At 39.5% G+C, this 22,427-nt stretch overlaps 2 non-coding genes across 2 annotated transcripts; both read left to right on the forward strand.

Moving 5' to 3' along the window:
- The first annotated feature begins 18,799 nt into the window (after positions 1 to 18,799).
- LOC139183362 (small nucleolar RNA U2-19) lies at positions 18,800 to 18,879 on the forward strand. Its single transcript, XR_011566957.1, has one exon. It is a non-coding gene; the product is annotated as a small nucleolar RNA U2-19 (small nucleolar RNA).
- A 154-nt stretch (positions 18,880 to 19,033) lies between these two features.
- LOC139183361 (small nucleolar RNA U2-30) lies at positions 19,034 to 19,105 on the forward strand. Its single transcript, XR_011566956.1, has one exon. It is a non-coding gene; the product is annotated as a small nucleolar RNA U2-30 (small nucleolar RNA).
- The last annotated feature ends 3,322 nt before the right edge of the window (positions 19,106 to 22,427 follow it).

Genomic DNA, 22,427 nt, shown 5'->3' on the forward strand with positions numbered 1-22,427 from the left:
CTCCAAGGAACATTAATGGACCGGAGCTCATCAAACGCCTCGATACCGACACTGAAACCAAGGGCCACACAAGGGCCAACAAGTTCCAGGGCAAGACATACCAAGAAAATTCTCCAGCAACGAAGGAACACAGCCCTGAGCTCCAAGATACAGGCTGCCCAAAGTCACCCCAAAACCATAGACATCTCATAACACATTACTGGACACTTCATTGCACTCCAGAGAGAAGAAATACAGCTCCACCCACCAGAACACCGACACAAGCTTCCCTAACCAAGAAACCTTGACAAGCCACCTGTACAAACCCACATACAGCGAGGAAATGCCACAACAAAGAGAACTCCACAAACTGCCAGAATACAGAAAGGACACCCCAAACTCAGCAATTTAAATAAGATGAAGAGACAGAGGAATACCCAGCAGATAAAGGAACAGGATAAATGCCCACCAAACCAAACAAAAGAGGAAGAGATAGGGACTCTACCTGATAAAGAATTCCAAATAATGATAGTGAAATTGATCCAAAATCTTGAAATCAAAATGGAATCACAGATAAATAGCCTGGAGACAAAGATTGAGAAGATGCAAGAAAGGTTTAACAAGGACCTAGAAGAAATAAAAAAGAGTCAATATATAATGAATAATGCAATAAATGAAATTAAAAACACTCTGGAGGCAACAAATAGTAGAATAACAGAGGCAGAAGATAGGATTACTGAATTAGAAGATAGAATGGTAGAAATAAATGAATCAGAGAGGATAAAAGAAAAACAAATTAAAAGAAATGAGGACAATCTCAGAGACCCCCAGGACAATATTAAACACTACAACATTCGAATTATAGGGGTCCCAGAAGAAGAAGACAAAAAGAAAGACCATGAGAAAATACTTGAGGAGATAATAGTGGAAAACTTCCCTAAAATGGAGAAGGAAATAATCACCCAAATCCAAGAAACCCAGAGAGCCCCAAACAGGATAAACCCAAGACACATATTAATCAAATTAACAAAGATCAAACACAAAGAACAAATATTAAAAGCAGCAAGGGAAAAACAGCAAATAACACACAAGGGAATTCCCATAAGGATAACAGCTGATCTTTCAATAGAAACTCTTCAAGCCAGGAGGGAATGGCAAGACATACTTAAAATGATGAAAGAAAATAACCTACAGCCCAGATTATTGTAGCAAGGATCTCATTCAAATATGAAGGAGAAATCAAAAGCTTTTCAGACAAGCAAAAGTTGAGAGAATTCAGCACCACCAAACCAGCTCTCCAACAATACTAAAGGATATTCTCTAGACAGGAAACCCAAAAACGATGTATAAATTCGAACCCAAAACAATAAAGTAAATGGCAATGGGATCAGTAATTACCTTAAACGTAAATGGGTTGAATGCCCCAACCAAAAGATAAAGACTGGCTGAATGGATACAAAACCAAGACCCCTACATATGTTGTCTACAAGAGACCCACCTCAAAACAGGGGACACATACAGACTGAAAGTGAAGGGCTGGAAAAAGATTTTCCATGCAAATAGGGACCAAAAGAAAGCAGGAGTAGCAATACTCATATCAGATAAAATAGACTTTAAAACAAAGGCTGTGAAAAGAGACAAAGATGGTCACTACATAATGATCAAAGGATCAATCCAAGAAGAAGATATAACAATTATAAATATATATGCACCCAACATGGGAGCACCGCAGTAAGACAAATGCTAACAAGTATGAAAGGAGAAATTAACAATAACACAATAATAGTGGGATACTTTAATACCCCACTCAACCTATGAATAGATCAACTAAACAGAAAATTAACAAGGAAACACAAACTTTAAACGATACAATAGACCAGTTAGACCTAATTGATATCTATAGGACATTTCATCCCAAAACAATGAATTTCACCTTTTTCTCAAGCGCACATGGAACCTTCTCCAGGATAGATTACATCCTGGTCCATAAATCTAGCCTTGGTAAATTCAAAAAAATTGAAGTCATTCCAAGCATCTTTTCTGACAACAATGCAGTAAGATTAGATGTCAATTACAGGAGAAAAACTACTTAAAATTCAAATATATGGAGGCTGAACAACACCCTGCTGAATAATCAACAAATCACAGAAGAAATCAAAAGAGAAATGAAAATATGCATAGAAACGAATGAAAATGAAAACACAACAACCCAAAACCTGTGGGACACTGTAAAAGCAGTGCTAAGGGGAAAGTTCATAGCAATAAAGGCATACCTCAAGAAACAAGAAAAAAGTCAAATAAATAACCCAACTGTACACCTAAAGCAACTAGAAAAGGAAGAAATGAAGAACCCCAGGGTTAGGAGAAGGAAAGAAATCTTAAAAATCAGGGCAGAAATAAATGCAAAAGAAACAAAGGAGACCATAGCAAAAATAAACAAAGCCAAAAGCCGGTTCTTTGAAAGGATAAATAAAATTGACAAACCATTAGCCAGACTCATCAAGAAACAAAGGGAGAAAAATCAAATCAATAAAATTAGAAATGAAAATGGAGAGATCACAACAGAAAACACACAAATATAGAGGATCATAAGAGACTACTATCAGCAATTATATGCCAATAAAATGGACAACGTGGAAGAAATGGACAAATTCTTATAAAAGTACAACTTTCCAAAACTGGACCAGGAAAAAATAGAAAATCTGAACAGACCCATCACAAGCACGGAAATTGAAACTGTAATCAGAAATCTTCCAGCAAACAAAAGCCCAGGTCCAGATGGCTTCACAGCTGAATTCTACCAAAAATTTAGAGAAGAGCTAACACCTATCCTGTTCAAACTCTTCCAGAAAATTGCAGAGGAAGGTAAACTTCCAAACTCATTCTATGAGGCCACCATCACCCTAATACTAAAACCTGACAAAGTTCCCACAAAAAAAGAAAACTACAGGCCAATACCACTGATGAACATAGATGCAAAAATCCTTAACAAAATTCTAGCAATCAGAATCCAACAACACATTAAAAAGATCATACACCATGACCAAGTGGGCTTTATCCCAGGGATGCAAGGATTCTTCAATATCCACAAATCAATCAATGTAATACACTACATTAACAAATTGAAAAATAAAAACCATATGATTATCTCAATAGATGCAGAGAAAGCCTTTGACAAAATTCAACATCCATTTATGATAAAAACTCTCCAGAAAGCAGGAATAGAAGGAACATACCTCAACATAATAAAAGCTATATATGACAAACCCACAGCAAACATTATCCTCAATGGTGAAAAATTGAAAGCATTTCCTCTAAAGTCAGGAACAAGACAAGGGTGCCCACTTTCACCATTACTATTCAACATAGTTTTGGAAGTTTTGGCCACAGCAATCAGAGCAGAAAAAGAAATAAAAGGAATCCAAATTGGAAAAGAAGAAGTAAAACTCTCACTATTTGCAGATGACATGATCCTCTACGTAGAAAACCCTAAAGACTCCACCAGAAAATTACTAGAACTAATCAATGAATATAGTAAAGTTGCAGGATATAAAATCAACACACAGAAATCCCTTGCATTCCTATACACTAATAATGAGAAAACAGAAAGAGAAATTAAGGAAACAATTCCATTCACCATTGCAACAGAAAGAATAAAATACTTAGGAATATACCTACCTAAAGAAACTAAAGACCTATATACAGAAAACTATAAAACACTGGTGAAAGAAATCAAAGAGGACACTAATAGATGGAGAAATATACCATGTTCATGGATTGAAAGGATCAATATAGTGAAAATGAGTATACTACCCAAAGCAATTTATAGATTCAATGCAATCCCTATCAAGCTACCAAGGGTATTTTTCACAGAGCTAGAACAAATAATTTCACAATTTGTATGGAAATACAAAAAACCTCGAATAGCCAAAGCTATCTTGAGAAAGAAGAATGGAAATGGAGGAATCAACCTACCTGACTTCAGGCTCTACTACAAAGCCACAGTCATCAAGACAGTATGGTACTGGCACAAAGACAGAAATATAGATCAATGGAACAAAATAGAAAGCCCAGAGATAAATCCACGCACATACGGACACCTTATCTTTGACAAAGGAGGCAAGAATATACAATGGGTTAAAGACAATCTCTTTAACAAGTGGTGCTGGGAAAACTGGTCAATCACTTGTAAAAGAATGAAACTAAAACACTTTCTAACACCATACACAAAAATAAACTCAAAATGGATTAAAGATCTAAACGTAAGACCAGAAACTATAAAACTCCTAGAGGAGAACATAGGCAAAACACTCTCCGACATACATCACAGCAGGATCCTCTATGACCCACCTCCCAGAATATTGGAAATAAAAGCAAAAATAAACAAATGGGATCTAATTAAAATTAAAAGCTTCTGCACATCAAAGGAAACTACTAGCAAGGTGAAAAGGCAGCCTTCAGAATGGGAGAAAATAATAGCAAATGAAGCAACTGACAAACAACTCATCTCAAAAATATACAAGCAACTCCTACAGCTCAACTCCAGAAAAATAAATGACCCAATCAAAAAATGGGCCAAAGAACTAAATAGACATTTCTCCAAAGAAGACATACAGATGGCTAACAAACACATGAAAAGATGCTCAACATCACTCATTATCAGAGAAATGCAAATCCAAACCACTATGAGGTACCATTTCACGCCAGTCAGAATGGCTGCAATCCAAAAGTCTACAAGCAATAAATGCTGGAGAGGGTGTGGAGAAAAGGGAACCCTCTTACACTGTTGGTGGGAATGCAAACTAGTACAGCCACTATGGAGAACAGTGTGGAGATTCCTTAAAAAACTGGAAATAGAACTGCCTTATGATCCAGCAATCCCACTGCTGGGCATACACACCGAGGAAACCAGAAGGGAAAGAGACACGTGTACCCCAATGTTCATCGCAGCACTGTTTATAATAGCCAGGACATGGAAGCAACCTAGATGCCCATCAGCAGATGAATGGATAAGAAAGCAGTGGTACATATACACGATGGAGTATTACTCAGCCATTAAAAAGAATACATTTGAATCAGTTTTAATGAGGTGGATGAAACTGGAGCCTATTATACAGAGTGAAGTAAGCCAAGAAGAAAAACACCAATACAGTATACTAACGCATATATATGGAATTTAGAAAGATGGTAACAATAACCCTGTGTACGAGACAGCAAAAGAGACACTGATGTATAGAACAGTCTTATGGACTCTGTGGGAGAGGGAAAGGGTGGGAAGATTTGGGAGAATGGCATTGAAGCATGTATAATATCATGTATGAAACGAGTCACCAGTCCAGGTTCGATGCACGATACTGGATGCTTGGGGCTGATGCACTGGGATGATCCAGAGGGATGGTATGAGGAGGGAGGAGGGAGGAAGGTTCAGGATGGGGAACACATGTATACGTGTGGCAGATTCATTTCGATATTTGGCAAAACTAACACAATATTGTAAAATTTAAAAATAAAATAACATAAAGAGTTGAGGTGACTGACTGAGAAATGTTGAGTGTGGTGAGAATTCAGGAAGGATTCTACTGACATGTACAAATGGGAATTTTAAAATGGATAACCAACAGGGACCTATTGTATACCACAGAAACTCTGCTCGATATCCTGTAATAACCTAAATGGGAAAATAATTTGAAAAAGAATAGATGCATGTATACGTATAAGTGAATCATTTTGCTGTACACCTGAAACTAACACAACATTGTTAGTTGTGTTAATCAACACTACTCCAATATAAAAGTTAAAAAAAAAATTTACTTTCAGTGAGAATGGATTTTAGTAATACATGAGCATTAGGGAAAACAGGGTATGGGATAAAAACATTATTTATTACTCAGGCCATGACAAACCTCCACCCTTGATCCTTAAGTTTTCTTACTGGTAAAACAGGAGTGTTATAGGGGCTAGTGCAAGGAATCATGAGGCCTTGAGCCTTGTAACAGCAGCAGCAGAGCCTTGTAATCTTCTATTATGAACTTTATGCCTTGAAGGCTTTCTTTACTGACAGGGTATTGATTAATTCTGGGAAGAGGTTTTGAGAGACCTATTTGAATTTTGATGGGAGATGCACTGTAAATTTTGCCAACATCATTTGGAGATTTTACCTATAAGGATGGTAGTTGATTCAATAGAGACAAATGATGGATGTTTCCAGAATCAGCTCCAGTACTACCAGAAATAGAACAAGTAAAAGATGTCAAAATATCATTTAATTCACCTAATGGTTTACTTTGATGACTACTGTCAAATTCTAGAATTATTTCTTCCTTTTGGGAGAAAGAAATTCTGGTATAATACTTCTAAGAAGTCTCAAATACAGAATGAATATCGGAATGGACAGGGGCAGAGTTCCTAAGGAAAAAAAGGTGTGTCTCTCTCAAAGGGTCTAAACCAAGGTCTAAACCTATTCAGTTCAGAGACAGGCCCTCTTGAGGTTCATTAAAGATCTCCACTATTTGAACTGTTTTAGTTCTCTGTGCAGTGGCTGCTTTACAGTAGTGGGATTGAGCATCAAGAATGTGGCTACAGTGTCGGTTAGGACTGTAAGAAATTCATCCCCAATCTGGAGAAATGTTTCTCAAAGTTGGTTAAGAAGGAGGGTTGGAAAGAGCACCTGTAGTTCCTTGGAGCCCCATCCGTAAGAGTTGGGAGGAAGTTGGAAAGTGCTTAAATTTGGAACAGCCTCTTTCCCAATATCCTGGATCTTTGCAAAAATAGCAGAAAATAGGAGGGTTTTGATTTCATTTAGGAGCCTTCATTTTCCAGAGTTGAAGATTAAGAATTTTGGCAGTCTTCCTTAGAGACAACTCATCTAGAGAGTATAAGAGAGCTGCTTTACCAGATTAATGAAATCTGGAGTGGACATAGTTTCTGATTCCATCCTGGTCCTTTTTACTAAGAGGGAAAGCTCCTGGTTTACCCCTTAATAAATATAGAATTAAAAACTACCTTGGAAGAAAGACCAGAATTGTCTTTAAAAACAATCTGAAGTTGATTAAAGTCGTGATGAACATGTTCATCAGTTTTTTGTGTGGAAGCCTGAATTTGGTTCCAATCAACAGGCTTTGGAAAAGCCCTGGGCTCAAGGCCTCAGACAAGAGCTGTCTGCATTGAAAAATAAACAAATGGAATCTGCGTGTGTGCATGCTGACACTTCAGTTGTGTCTGACTCTTTTCCACCCTGTGGACTGTAGCTCACCAGGCTCCTCTGCCCATGGAATTTTCCAGGCAAGAATACTGGAGTGGGTTGCCATGCCCTCATCCAGAGGATCTTCCCTACCCAGGGATCAAACCTGCATCTCTCCTGCAATGGCAGGTGGGGTTTTTGTACCACTAGCTCCACCTGGGAAGCCCCAAATAGAACCTAATTAGACTTAAAAAAATTTGCACAGCAAAGAAAACATGAACAAAATGAAAAGACAACCTACTGAACGGGAGAAAATATTTCTTGATTATACGACCAATAAGAGGTCATCCAAAATATATAACATCCAAAATATATAAACAGTTCATACAACTTAACATCAAAAAAAAGCCCAACCTGATTAAAAAATGAGAAAACCTGAATAGACAAAAAGCATACAGGTGACTAGCAAACACATGAGAAGATGGTCAACATCATTAATCATCAGAGAAAGACAAATTAAACCGCAATGAGATATTACCTCACACCCGACAGAATGGCTCTTATCAAAAAAGACACAAGTAACAAATACTGGCAAGGATATGGAAAAAAGAGAACTCTTGTGCACTGATGATGGAAATACAAATCAGTGTAGCCACTGTGGAAAACAGAACAAGCTAGTGGTTATCACTGGGGAGAGGAGTATATGCCTGCTCAGTCACTCAGTCATGTCTGACTCTTTGTGACCCTATGGACTGTAGCCTGCCAGGCTCCTCTGTCCACGGAATTCTACGGGCAAGAATACTGGAGTGGGTTGTCATTTCCTCCTCCTTGTGTCAGGGAATCTTCCTGACGCAAGGATGAAACCTGCATCTCCTGCATTGCAGACAGATTCTTTGCCACTGAGCCAAAGACTGAGGAAGCCCAGAGGGGAATATTTGTTAATGTTGTTCAGTTGCTAAGCACGTCTGACTCTGCTGCCCCATGAACTGCAGCATGCCAGGCTTCCTTGTCCTTCACTATCACCTGAAGTTTGCTCAAATTCATGTCCACTGGGTTGGTGATGCTATCTAACCATCTCGTCCTGTCACTTCCTTCTCCTCCTACCCTCAATCTTTCCCAACACCAGGGTGTTTTCCAGTGAGTTGGCTCTTTGCATCAGGTAGCCAAAGTATTGGGACTTCAGCTTCAGCATCAGTCCTTTCAATGAATATTTCAGGGTTAATTTCCTTTAGGATTGACTGGTTTGGCCTCCTTGCAGTCCAAGGGACTCTCAAGAGTCTTCTCCAGTGGGAGAAGAAGAGGGTGGGACGATTTGAGAGAATAGCATTGAAACATATGCATTGCCACATGTGAAACAGATAACCAGTATGAGTTTGATGTATGATGCAGGACACACAAAGCCGGTACTCTGTGACAACCTGGAGGGATAAGGTGCAGAGGTGGGAGGGAGGTGATACATGTATACCTATGGCCGGTTCATACTGATGTATGGCAAAAACCATCACAATATTGTAAAGTAATTATCCTCCAATTAAAATAAAATAAATTAAAAAATTGAAAAAAAAAGTCTCCTCCAGCACCACAATTTAAAAGCATCAATTTTTGGTGCTCAGCTTTCTTTATGGTCCAATTCTCATATCCGTACATGACTACTGGAAAAATCATAGCTTTGACTATAAGGACCTTTGTCAGCAAAGTGACGTCTCTGTTTTTTAATATGCTGTCTAGGTTTGTCATAGCTTTCCTTCCAAGAAGCAAGTGTCTTTCAATTTCATGGTTGCAGTTACCACCCACAGTGATTTTGGAATCCAACGGAATAAAATCTTTCACTGCTTCCACTTTTTCCCCTTCTATTTGCCATGAAATGATAGAACCAGATGCCATAATCTTAGTTTTTTGAATATTGAGTTTTAAGCCAGCCTTTTCACTCTCATCTTTCACTGTAATCAAGAGGTTCTTTAGTTCTTTAGAAAAGGATATAGCCAATATTTTATAATAACTATAAATGGACTATAACCTTTAAAAATTGTGAATTTAAAAAATTTTGCTATACTGTAACATATCAACTATACTATACATCAACTATATCTCAATAAGAAAAGAAATTTATAAAAAATAAACTGTCTGCATTTTAAGGACCAAAATAAGGTGGTCACCAGGCCTAGACTAGAACTATGAGGTCACTAAGGGTCATGGAGCACAACCACAGACATGCGCGCACACACACACACAACTTGAATCAGGAAAGACCCCCTTCCTCCTATAATGTCCCTCCAACACCCTCTCCTGGCCTCTCCTGGCAATGCATAATTTAAGAAACTGCTTGTTGAACAGTCCAGTCCAAAGTCACAGAGCAGTTTCTGAAGAATGAATTTGGAGTTCGGCGACAATAAATTGGTAGTTGGTACAGACAATGTATTGTTCCAATACCAGTTAGTGAATATTCATTCTTTTCTAAGTTATTTAAAACATTATCCTTACATTTTCATATATTCATGGTTTCGTTCAGGGATTCTGTATCCTACAAAGCTATTTGCAAATCTCTGTATTAGTACCACACAATTGTTTTGTTTTTTTCTCTCCTTCTTCCCACTTTGGACAGTATTTTTCTAACAGTTCCAATGCCACCTTCTCCCTGTTGCGTGCCTTTATTACAGATTCCTGGATCACAGAATAAACTTTCCCAGAGTCTCAGGTCTTTACTGGCCGATACGGTCTTTTCTTCTATTTTCCCAGGAAGGAGAGGCTTAGGAAACAAGGCCAAACTGGCAAGACCAAGATGAAGCCAGAACATGATATTCTGTACCCCACACTTCTAGCCAGCACTATCTATGACCTTTGGAGAAATCTTTGTTTTTTTTTCCAGCTGCTCTGGGTCTTCATTGCAGCTTGCAAGCTTCTCTACTTGCTGAGCACAGGTCCTAGAGCACTGGCTAATAACACAGGTATAGTTGCCACAAGGCAGGTGGGATCTTAGCACGCTGACCAGGGATCAAACCCAAGTCTCCTGCATTAGAAGGCAGGTTCTTAACCTCTGGACCACCAGGGAAGTCTCAGTACCACATGGATTTATCACTATAGAAAAACGAGTTTTGACACTTGTTGAGGCAAATTTCCCCTCATTGTTGCTTTTCAATTATTTTTGTAATATTCCCAAGCATTTTTTTCCAGGTGTTCTTTATTATCAACTTGCCAAATCCAGTTGGTTTACATTAAATTCACTTGTTAACATGGATAGTTTACAATATCAGCCTTCCTAAATACTTAAAAATAAAATTCCTTTAAAAAAAATTAGCCACTGTGGAAAACAGTATGACTTAAAAAATTAAACAAAATTACCATATGATCCAGCAATTCCACTTCTAGGTATGTAGCCAAAAGAATTGAAATTCAGGGCTCAAACAGCTATTTGTACATTCATGTTCATAGGAACAAAGCAACCTAAATATTTACAGGTGGATGAAAGGATAAATAAATGTGATATATATATACAATTGAATATATTCAATCTTTAAGAAGGGATGAAACTCTGATATATGCTATAACATGGATAACCCTAAAAGACACTGTGTTTAAGTGAAATGAGCCAGTCACAAAAGGACAAAAATCATATGACTCCACTTACATGAGGTACCTAAAATATGCAAATTCATAGGGACAGAAAGTAGAAAAGTGGTTACCAGGGTATGGAGGAAGGGGAAATGGGAAGTTCATACTTAACGAGTACAGAGTTTCAGGTGGGAAAAATGAAAAAGTTCTGGTGACAGATGGTGGTAATGGTTGCACAACAATATGAATGCAAAAGTTATGACCAACCTAGACAGCATATTGAAAAGCAGAGACATTACTTTGTCAACAAAGGTCTGTCTAGTCAAGGCTATGGTTTTTCCAGTGGTCATGTATGGATGTGAGAGTTGGACTATAAAGAAAGCTGAGCGCCGAAGAATGGATGCTTTTGAACTGTGGTGTTGGAGAAGACTCTCGAGAGTCCCTTGGACTGCAAGGAGATCCAACCAGTCCATCCTAAAGGAGATCAGTCCTGGGTGTTCATTGGAAGGACCGATGCTGAAGCTGAAACTCCAATACTTTGGCCACCTAATGTGAAGAGCTGACTCATTGGAAAAGACCCTGATGCTGGGAAAGATTGAGGACAGGAGGAGAAGGGGATGACAGAGGATGAGATGGTTGGATGGCATCACCGACTCAATGGACATGGATTTGTGTGGACTCTGGGAGTTGGTGATGGACAGGGAGGCCTGGTGTGCTGCGGTTCATGGGGTCGCAAAGAGTCGGACATGACTGAACAACTGAACTGAACTGAACTGAATGCTACTGAACTGTACATTTTCTTTCTTTCTTTTTTTTTTTTTACAACAGCTGTTAGTAATTTATTTATGGTTACATGTGTCAAGGCAGTATAAAAACCAACATTTCGTCCTCACTAACAACCCAATTATGATGCAGAAATGTGTTACAAAGAAAATAGTTCCTCTGAGACCCAGAGAGAAAGGAAAAGGTGGTATGCTAATCTCATTTCAACCACAGAGTGCATTTTTCTGTTTTCCTAAAAAAGTCCTGGTTGATATAAGTTGCTCCATTTTCTACCTAAGCAAAATGATGCCCAAGGACAACACAAACCTGTAAGCGGCAGACTGGAGCTTTTGCTTTGGTTGTTTTGTTTTCTTTTTGTCCATGCTGCATGGCATATGGGATCTTAGTTCCCCAACCAGGAATCAAACCTGTATCTCCTGCATTGGAAGCATGGAGGCTTAACCACTGGACTGCCAGGGAAGTCCCCAGAGCTGGAGTTTGAACCCTGGTCTATGTGATGTTAGAGTTCATTTTCTTTCAAGTTGCCCTATTGCCACAGTCTGAGGCAACTGCTGCTGCTGCTGCTAAGTCGCTTCAGTCGTGTCCGACTCTGTGCGACCCCATAGATGGCAGCCCACCAGGCTCCCCCGTCCCTTGGATTCTCCAGGCAAGAACACTGGAGTGGGTTGCCATTTCCTTCTCCATGAACTGTACATTTTCAATGATTCAAATGGTAGACCTTATGTTGTATATATTTTATGACAATAATAATAAAATGTGCACTTTTTTATTAATTATAAAATGATACACATGCAATATGAAAATATAGGAAACATGAAAAAAGTTATCCATAGTCCTATCAGAGATGATATTTAAATTACTGATGTGTTTCCTTCTAGTTTTTAAATAATGTTTATACATACATGGTTGAGATTATGCTTACTATGCAACTTTGTATCCTGCCTTTTTAACTGAAGCACTTTCCTTATGAATTAAACTTCTTCAAAATATCATTATAAGGAGTTCCAAAATGGTGGAACGAAGGAGTAGGTGGTCATGGAGTGCATCTCTCTCCACAGATGCATCAGGAATCTATCTACAGACACAACAGTTCTCACAGAACACTGGCTAATATTAGCCAGGGTCCTTGACCACCGGAAAGGGCCGTATGGATCCATGCATAACTGGGTAGGACGAAAGTTAGAAGGGAGTAGAAGAGCAAGCAGGACAGAACCTGAACCCCAGGGTCGGGGAGCTGAAGCAGAGAATGGATTATTGCATCTGGGGAAATCAACTGGGACAGAAGGGAAGCATTTGAGGCTATTGGAGGAAGATGACGCAGCTGATCTGTGACAGTCTGGATAGAGTAAGAATCACACAGACAATCTGTACCCCACAAACTGTACATACCCTGGGCTGGAACACATGTGTACTGGTGTGCACAGGGGCGAAGCTAGAGCATGGGGATTGGAGAGCAAGCCTGGGGCAAGGACTGCTGTTGGCTGTAAGGAGATGACCCAAGGAAACAGGATGGAGGAAATCTGCAACAAGAAATGCCTTTGGAGGAAAACTGAACTGTCATGAAAGCAGGGCACTACTACTGAGTTATGTGCAAGGGTTGGAGCCCAAGAAGGACCAGCCAGAGCTGTCTCTTGTGTGCCTGCTGCCAGAAGCTAAAAAAGGCTCCTTGTAGAGCCACATATCTTGCACCATGGTCACCAGCTTCCCTGCACACCTGGCACCATTGGGCCCCCCACGATTCAAGCAGCCATGCCACTTCCATGCCCTATCCTCATTGGGGCAGACCCACGTCCTTCAGGGCAGCCTCAAGAGCAGACTCTTGTGGGTGGCCTACATTCAGAGGTGGGGCTAAAAGCACAACTGAGTTCCAGCAGTGGAGTAGCTAAGGAAGAGGATTGAAAAGTTTTCCATCACCTGCACAAATTGAAGATTAAATCCACATGATTAACTAGGTAGACTCTGTGTCTATGGAAAATGTGAAAGGACAGTGAGTGTTCCCACAGAGAAAACACTCTAGCTCTGGCAGCTGTGGACATTGGAGGCAAGCACACACAAGAGTAAGGACAAGATTAATGTCCAAGCTGTCCCCACAGGTCCCACAGTAGATCCAGAGACCAGCTCTCCCCAGCATTGGAAGGGCTCCAAGCAAGGCAGAGGTGGGCTGTGGCTCATGGTGGGGCAAGGACACTGACAGTTGGAACCCTAAGAAAACATTTATTATTATTATTATGTTTTGATTCATGCTGTTGTTGATTCTGGGTTTTTTCCCCCTGTTGTGATGGTTACTTTTATTACTATTATTATTTCTGTTTAAGTTTACAGGATTTTTTCAAAATACTTTTTATTATTTTATGTATTTCTACTTTTACTTTGGCTTTCTGCTGTTCCGTGTTTTTGTTATTGTTGTTGTTTTGGTTCTTTTTGTTGTTGTAGTTGTTTAATACATATAGATCTTTTTTACATATAATTCTATTTTAACTTTGCCTTTCTGTTCTTTCTTTTCTAAATCATTTTTGTCTGTTTTGTTTTCTTTGCTTTATTTCTCAGTTGGCATTCTGCTTTGGTTTTGTTTTCCATTTGTGTTTTAGTTAGTTTTCTTTTTAATTGGCCAATTTCATTTTTGGTTTCTCTTTTTCATCTGGTTGCTGTCTTGTACTTTGTTTTCTTTGGTTCAGTTTTGGTTCTTGTGTGTGTGCGTGTGTGTGTGTGTGTGTGTGTGTTCCTTTGTCTTTGTTTCTGTTTATTTCTATTTGGTTCCTTTTTCTTTTACCATGTGCCTGGGTTTCATTTTGTGTGTGTGTGTGTGTGTGTATTTGCTTTTTTGTATTTTTAAATCTCCTTTATTACCATGACAAAGAGCTTGTGGGGTCTTGGTTTGGTTACCAAAAGTCGGGCCTGAGCCTCTGGGGTGGGAGCACCAAGTCCAGGACACTAGACCACCAAAGATTCCTGGCCCCAGAGAATATTAATCAGTGAGAACTCCCACAAAGGCCTCCTTCCAAATCCAAGACCTGGTTCCACTAAACTGCCTGTAGCACCCAGCACTGAATACCTCACCCAAACAATAAACAAGACAGGAACACAAACCCAGCAATCAGCAGACAGATTGGCTAAAGTCATACTAAGCCCACAAACACCCCAAACACATCACCTGACATGGCCCTGACATGTCACATGACATCACCTGACATGGAGGAAGAAAGTTACCTCCATCTACCAGGACACAGATGCAAATCCCCACCACCATGAACCCTACACAAGCCTCTGGACCAACCTCACCCACCAGGGACAGAGAACAGAAGCAAGAACTACAACCCTGTAGCCTGAGGACAGGAGACATCAAACACAGTAAATTAAACAAAATGTAAAGACAGAGAAATATCATACAGGTGAAGGATCAAGGTAAAAACCCATAAGACCAAATAAATGGAGAGGAAATAGGCAAACTACCTGAAAAGAAATACAGAACAGTACTAGTAAAGATCCAAAATCTTGAACATAGATTGGAGAAGATGAAATAAACATCTAAAAAGGATCTAGAAGAAATGAAGAATAAACAAACAGTGATGAACAACATAATTACTGAAAGTAAAAAATACTTCATAAGGAATAAATAGCAGAATACTGAGGTAGAAGAACGATAAAAGAGTTGGAAGATAGAATGGTGGAAATAAATGCTGAAGAATCAAATAAAGAAAAAAGAATGAATAGAATTGAGGACAGTCTCAGAGACCTCTGGGACAATATTAAATGCACCAACATTCTAACTATAGGGGTCCCAGATAAAGAATAGAAAGAGAAAGGGTCTGAGAAAATATTTGGAGAGATTATAATCAAAAACTTCCCTAACATGGAAAAGGAAACAATTAAGTCCAGGAAGCACAAAGTTCCATACAGGATAAACCCAAGGAGAAACATGCCAAGACACATATTAATCAACCTAACAAAAATTAAGCACAAAGAAAAATATTAAAAGCAGCAAGGGAAAAAAGACAAATAACATACAAGGGAACCTCCATATGGTTAACAGCTGATCTTTCAGCAGAAACTCTGCAAGCCAGAAAGGAGTGGCAGGATATATTCAAAGTAATGCAAGGGAAAAACCTACAACCAAGATTACTCTACCCAGCAAGGATCTCATTCAGATTTGATGGAGAACTCAAAAGCTTTACAGACAGGCAAAAGTTAAGAGAACTCAGCATCACCAAACCAGCTTTACAACAAATGCTAAAGGAAGTTCTTTAGGCAGGAAAAACAAGAGGAGAAAAAGATCTACAAAAACAAATGCAAAAAATTTAAGAAAATATTAATAGGAGCATATATATCAATAATTACTTTAAGTATAAATGGATTAAATGCACCAACCAAAAGACACAGATTGGCTGAGTGGATACAAAAATAAGACCTGTATATATACTGTCTACAAGAGATCCACTTCAGGGGCTTCCCTGGTGGCTCAGTGGTTAAGAATCCACCTTGCAATGCAGTGGAGGTGGGTTTGATCCCTGGTCAGGGAACTAAAATCCCACATGCCACAGAGCAATTAAGCCCATGTGCTGTAACTACTGAGCTCATGTGCTCCAGAGCCCATGCACCACAACTAAAGAGTTCATGTGTTGTGATGAAAGATCCCACATTACACAACAAAGATCTTTCATGCTGCAACTAAGAGCCAACACAGTCAAATAAATATTTTAAAAAGAGAGACCCACTTCAGACCTAAGGACACATATAGACTGAAAGTGAGGGGATGGACAAAGATATTCCATGCAAATGGAAATCAAAAGAAAATTGGAGTAGCAATACTCATATCAGACAAAATAGATTTTAAAATAAAGACAATTACAAGAGACTTGAGAGTCCCCTGGACAGCAAGGAGAACAAACCAGTCAATCTTAAAGAACATCAAACCTGAATATTCATTGGAAGGACTTATACTGAAGCTGAAGCTCCAGTACTTTGGCCACCTGATGCCAAGAGCGAACTCATTGGAAAAGATCTTAACGCTGGGAAAGATTGAGGGCAGGAGGAGAAGGGGGCAACAGAGGATGAGATGGTTGGATGGCAAACTCAATGGAGATGAGTTTGAGCAAATTCTGGGAGATAATGAAGGACAAGGAAGCCTGGTGTGCTGTAGTCCATGGAATCACAAAGAGACACAACTGTGTGACTGAACAACAACAACAAGAAACAATGAAGGACACTACATAATGATCAAGGGATCAATCTAAGAATGTGTGTGTGTGCTTAATTGCTCAGTCATATCTAACTCTTTGGAACCCCATGGATTGCAGCCCACCAGGATTCTCTGTCCCTGAGGAATATCCCTGGTTGCCATATCCTCCTCCAAGGGATCTTCCCAACCTAGAGATCAAATCCAGATCTCCCATACTACAGGCAATTCTCTACCAACTGACCCATCAGGGAAGCCCCAGTTTAAGAATAAGATGGCTAACAAACACATGAAAAGATGCTCAACATCACTCATTATCAGAGAAATGCACATCAAAACCACTATGAGGTACCATTTCACACGAGTCAGAATGGCTGCAATCCAAAAGTCTACAAGCAATAAATGCTGGAGAGCGTGTGGAGAAAAGGGAACCCTCTTACACTGTTGGTGGGAATGCAAACTAGTACAGCCACTATGGAGAACAGTGTGGAGATTCCTTAAAAAACTGGAAATAGAACTGTCTTATGATCCAGCAATCCCACTGCTGGGCATATACACTGAGGAAACCAGACGGGAAAGAGACACATGTACCCCAATGTTCATCGCAGCACTGTTTATAATAGCCAGGACATGAAAGCAACCTAGATGTCCATCAGCAGATGAATGGATAAGAAAGCTGTGGTACATATACACAATGGAGTATTACTCAGCCATTCAAAAGAATACATTTGAATCAGTTTTAATGAGGTGGATGAAACTGGAGCCTATTATACAGAGTGAAGTAAGCCAGAAAGAAAAACACCAATACAGTACACTAATGCATATATATGGAATTTAGAAAGATGGTAACAATAACCCTGTGTACGAGACAGCAAAAGAGACACTGATGTATAGATCAGTCTTATGGACTCTGTGGGAGAGGGAGAGGGTGGGGAGATTTGGGAAAATGGCATTGAAACATGTATAATATCATGTATGAAACGAGTCGCCAGTCCAGGTTCGATGCACGATACTGGATGCTTGGGGCTGGTGCACTGGGATGACCCAGAGGGAAGGTATGGGAAGGGAGGAGGGAGGGGGGTTCAGGATGGGGAACACAGGTATACCTGTGGCGGATTCATTTCAATATTTGGCAAAACTAATACAAAATTGTAAAGTTTAAAAATAAAATAAAATTTTTAAAAAATAAATTAAAAAAAAGAATAAGATGTAACAGTTATAAATATTTATGCACCCAACACAAAAGCACCTCAATACATAAGACAAATGCTAACATATATAAAAGGGGAAATCAACAGTAACACAATAATAGTGTGGGACTTTATTACCCCACTTACACCAATGGACAGATTATCCAAATAGAAAATTAATAAGGAAATGCAAGCCTTAAATCACACATTATACCAGATGGACCTAATTGATATTTATAGGACATTCCATTGAAAAGCAGCAGAATACACTTTTTTTTTTTTTTTTAGTACATGGAACATTCTCAAGGACAGATCACATCTTGGGTCACAAATCAAGCCTCAGTAAATTTAAGAAAATTTAAATCACATTAAGCACCTTATCTGATCACATCAACATGAGATTAGTTATCAGTTACAGTGGAAAAACTGTAAAAAACACAAACACATGGACACTAAATAATATACTTCTAAATAACCAAGTGATCACTGAAGAAGTCAAAGAGAAAATAAGAAAAAAGAACATAGAAACAAATGACAATGAAAACATGACAATCAAAAACCTATCAGTTCAGTTCAGTTCAGTTGCTCAGTTGTGTCCGACTCTTTGCGACCCCATGAATCTCAGCACGCCAGGCCTCCCTGTCCATCACCAGCTCCCAAAGTTTACTCAGACTCACGTCCATCGAGTCAGTGATGCCATCCAGCCATCTCTACCTCTGTCGTCCCTTTCTCCTGCCCCCGATCCCTCCCAGCATCAGGGTCTTTTCCAATGAGTCAACTCTTTGCATGAGGTGGCCAAAGTATTGGAGTTTCAGCTTTAGCATCATTCCTTCCAAAGAAATCCCAGGGCTGATCTCCTTCAGAATGGACTGGTTGGATCTCTTTGCAGTCCAAGGGATCCTCAAGAGTCTTCTCCATTCTCTGAGATCTGCTCTTACTGAAGTGGATCAGTGATGAAAGTAGCCAAATCTGAGCATCAGAAGACCACCCAGTGTATCTGATGCATGATCTCTGTAGTTCTGAGAAGCAAAAGAAAAATTTAAAATAAGGGGTATGAAGGGGTGGGTGCGTGTGTGTGTGTGTGTGTGTGTGTATAGGTGACTGGATAATTAAGGGGCTTATTGGTGGGTAAGTGAGAGTTGGTTGTGGGTGTGCTTGTATGAAAGGCTGATCAATTCTGACCAATGATGAAAAGATCTTACTGCAGGACTTTATACAGTTATGAAGGTTTCTACACTTGATCTGAGCTCAGAATTAAAAAAAAAAAAAAATGAGTCTTCTCCAACACCACAGTTCAAAAGCATCCATTCTTCGGCGCTCAGCCTTCTTCACAATCCAAATCTCACATCCACACATGACCACAGGAAAACCATAGCCTTGAGTAGACAGAATTTTGTTGGCAAAGTAATGTCTCTACTTTTCAATATACTATCTAGGTTGGTCATAACTTTTCTTCCAAGGAGTAAGCGTCTTTTAATTTCATGGCTTCACTCACCATCTGCAGTGATTTTGGAGCCTCCAAAAATAAAGTCTGACACTGTTTCCACTGTTTCCCCATTTATTTAACATGAAGTGATGGGACCAGATGCCATGATCTTCATTTTCTGAATGTTGAGCTTTAAGCCAACTTTTTCACTCTCCTCTTGCACTTTCATCAAGAAGCTTTTTAGTTCCTCTTCACTTTCTGCCATAAGGGTGGTGTCATCTGCATATCTGAGGTTATTGATATTTCTCCCAGCAATCTTGATTCCAGCTTGTGCTTCTTCCAGCCCATTGTTCCTCATGATGTACTCTGCATATAAGTTAAATAAGCAGGGTGACAATATACAGCCTTGACGTACTCCTTTTCCTATTTGGAACCAGTCCGTTGTTCCATGTCCAGTTCTAACTGTTGCTTCCTGACCTGCATACAGATTTCTCAAGAGGCAGGTCAGGTGGTCTGGTATTCCCATCTCTTTCAGAATTGTCCACAGTTTATTGTGATCCACACAAAGGCTTTGGCATAGTCAATAAAGCAGAAATAGATGTTTTTCTGGAACTCTCTTGCTTTTTCAATGATCCAACGGATGTTGGCAATTTGATCTCTGGTTCTTCTGCCTTTTCTAAAACCAGCTTGAACGTCTGGAAGTTCACAGTTCACGTATTGCTGAAGCCTGGCTTGGAGAATTTTGAGCATTACTTTACTAGCATGTGAGATGAGTGCAATTGTGTGGTAGTTTGAGCATTCTTTGGCATTGCCTTTCTTTGGGATTGGAATAAAAACTGACCTTTTCCAGTCCTGTGGCCACTGCTGAGTTTTCCAAATTTGCTGGCATATTGAGTGCAGCACTTTCACAGCATCATCTTTCAGGATTTGAAATAGCTCAACTGGAATTCCATCACCTCCACTAGCTTTGTTCGTAGTGATGCTTCGTAAGGCCCACTTGACTTCACATTCCAGGATATCTGGCTCTAGGTGAGTGATCACACCATCGTGATTATCTGGGTCGTGAAGATCTTTTTTGTACAGTTCTTCTGTGTATTCTTGACACCTCTTCTTAATATCTTCTGCTTCTGTTAGATCCATACCATTTCTGTCCTTTATCAAGCCCATCTTTGCATGAAATGTTCCCTTGGTATCTCTAATTTTCTTGAAGAGATCTCTAGTCTTTCCCATTCTGTTGTTTTCCTCTATTTCTTTGCACTGATCGCTGAGGAAGGCTTTCTTATCTCTTCTTGCTATTCTTTAGAACTCTGCATTCAGATGCTTATATCTTTCCTTTTCTCCTTTGCTTTTTGCTTCTCTTCTTTTCACAGCTATTTGTAAGGCCTCATCAGACAGCCATTTTGCTTTTTTGCATTTCTTTTCCATGGGGATGGTCTTGATCCCTATCTCCTGTACAATGTCATAAACCTCCGTCCATAGGTCATTAGGCACTCTATCAGATCTAGTCCCTTAAATCTATTTCTCACTTCCAGTGTATAATCATAAGGGATTTGATTTAGGTCATACCTGAATGGTCTAGTGGTTTTCCTACTTTCTTCAATTTCAGTCTGAATTTGGCAATAAGGAGTTCATGATCTGAGCCACAGTCAGCTCCCAGTCTTGTTTTTGCTGACTGTATAGAGCTTTTCCATCTTTGGCTGCAAAGAATATAATCAGTCTGATTTTGGTGTTGACCATCTGGTGATGTCCATGTGTAGAGTCTTCTCTTGTGTTGTTGGAAGACGGTGTTTGCTATGACCAGTGCATTCTCTTGGCAAAACTCTATTAGTCTTTGCCCTGATTCATTCTGTATTCCAAGGCCAAATTTGCCTGTTACTCCAGGTGTTTCTTGACTTCCTACTTTTGCATTCCAGTCCCCTATAATGAAAAGGACATCTTTTTTGGGTGTTAGTTCTAAAAGGTTTTGTAGGTCTTCATAGAACCATTCAACTTCAGCTTCTGCCTTACTAACTCAATGAAACTAAGCATTACTTGTTGGGGCATAAACTTAGATTACTGTGATATTGAATGGTTTGCCTTGGAAATGAACAGAGATGATTCTGTTGTTTTTGAGATTGCATCCAAGTACTGCATTTCAGACTCTTTTTTGACCATGATGGCTACTCCATTTCTTCTGAGGGATTCCTGCCCTCAGTAGTAGATATAATGGTCATCTGAGTTAAATTCACCCATTCCCGTCCATTTTGGTTCGCTGATTCCTAGAATGTTGACGTTCACTCTTGCCATCTCCTGTTTGACCACTTCCAATTTGCCTTGATTCATGGACCTGACATTCCAGGTTCCTATGCAATATTGCTCTTTACAGCATCGGACCTTGTTTCTATCACCAGTCACATCCATAGCTGGGTATTGTTTTTGCTTTGGCTCCATCCCTTCATTCTTCCTGGAGTTATTTCTCCACTAATCTCCAGTAGCATATTGGGCACCTACTGACCTGGGGAGTTCCTCTTTCAGTATCCTATCATTTTGCCTTTTCATACTGTTCATGGAGTTCTCAAGGCAAGAATACTGAAGTGGTTTGCCATTCCCTTCTCCAGTGGACCACATTCTGTCAGACCTCTCCACCATGACCTGCCCGTCTTGGGTGGCCCCACAGGGCATGGCTTAGTTTCATTGAGTTAGACAAGGCTGTGGTCCTAGTGTGATTAGACTGACTAGTTTTCTGTGAGTATGGTTTCAGTGTGTCTGCCCTATGATGCCCTCTTGCAACACCTACCATCTTACTTGGGTTTCTCTTACCTTGGACTTGGGGTATCTCTTCACAGCTGCTCCAGAAAAGCGCAGCCGCTGCTCCTTACCTTGGAAGACAGATATCTCCTCACCGCGCCCCCCCCCACCTCCAAAAAAAACCTATGGGATGCAGCAAAATTAGTTCAAAGAGGGAAGTTCACAGCAATACAATCCTACATCAATCAACAAGAAAAACATCAAATAAACAACCTAATTTTACACCAAAAACAACTAGAAAAAGAAGAATAAAAAACACAAAATTAGTCAAATAATAAATCATAAAGATCAGAGCAGAAATATATGAAAAAGAAATGAAGAAAACAATAGCAAAGATCAATAAAATTAAAAGCTGGTTCT

The sequence above is a fragment of the Bos indicus genome, chromosome 5 (genome assembly GCF_029378745.1).
Source record: "Bos indicus isolate NIAB-ARS_2022 breed Sahiwal x Tharparkar chromosome 5, NIAB-ARS_B.indTharparkar_mat_pri_1.0, whole genome shotgun sequence".
Lineage (NCBI taxonomy): Eukaryota > Metazoa > Chordata > Mammalia > Artiodactyla > Bovidae > Bos > Bos indicus.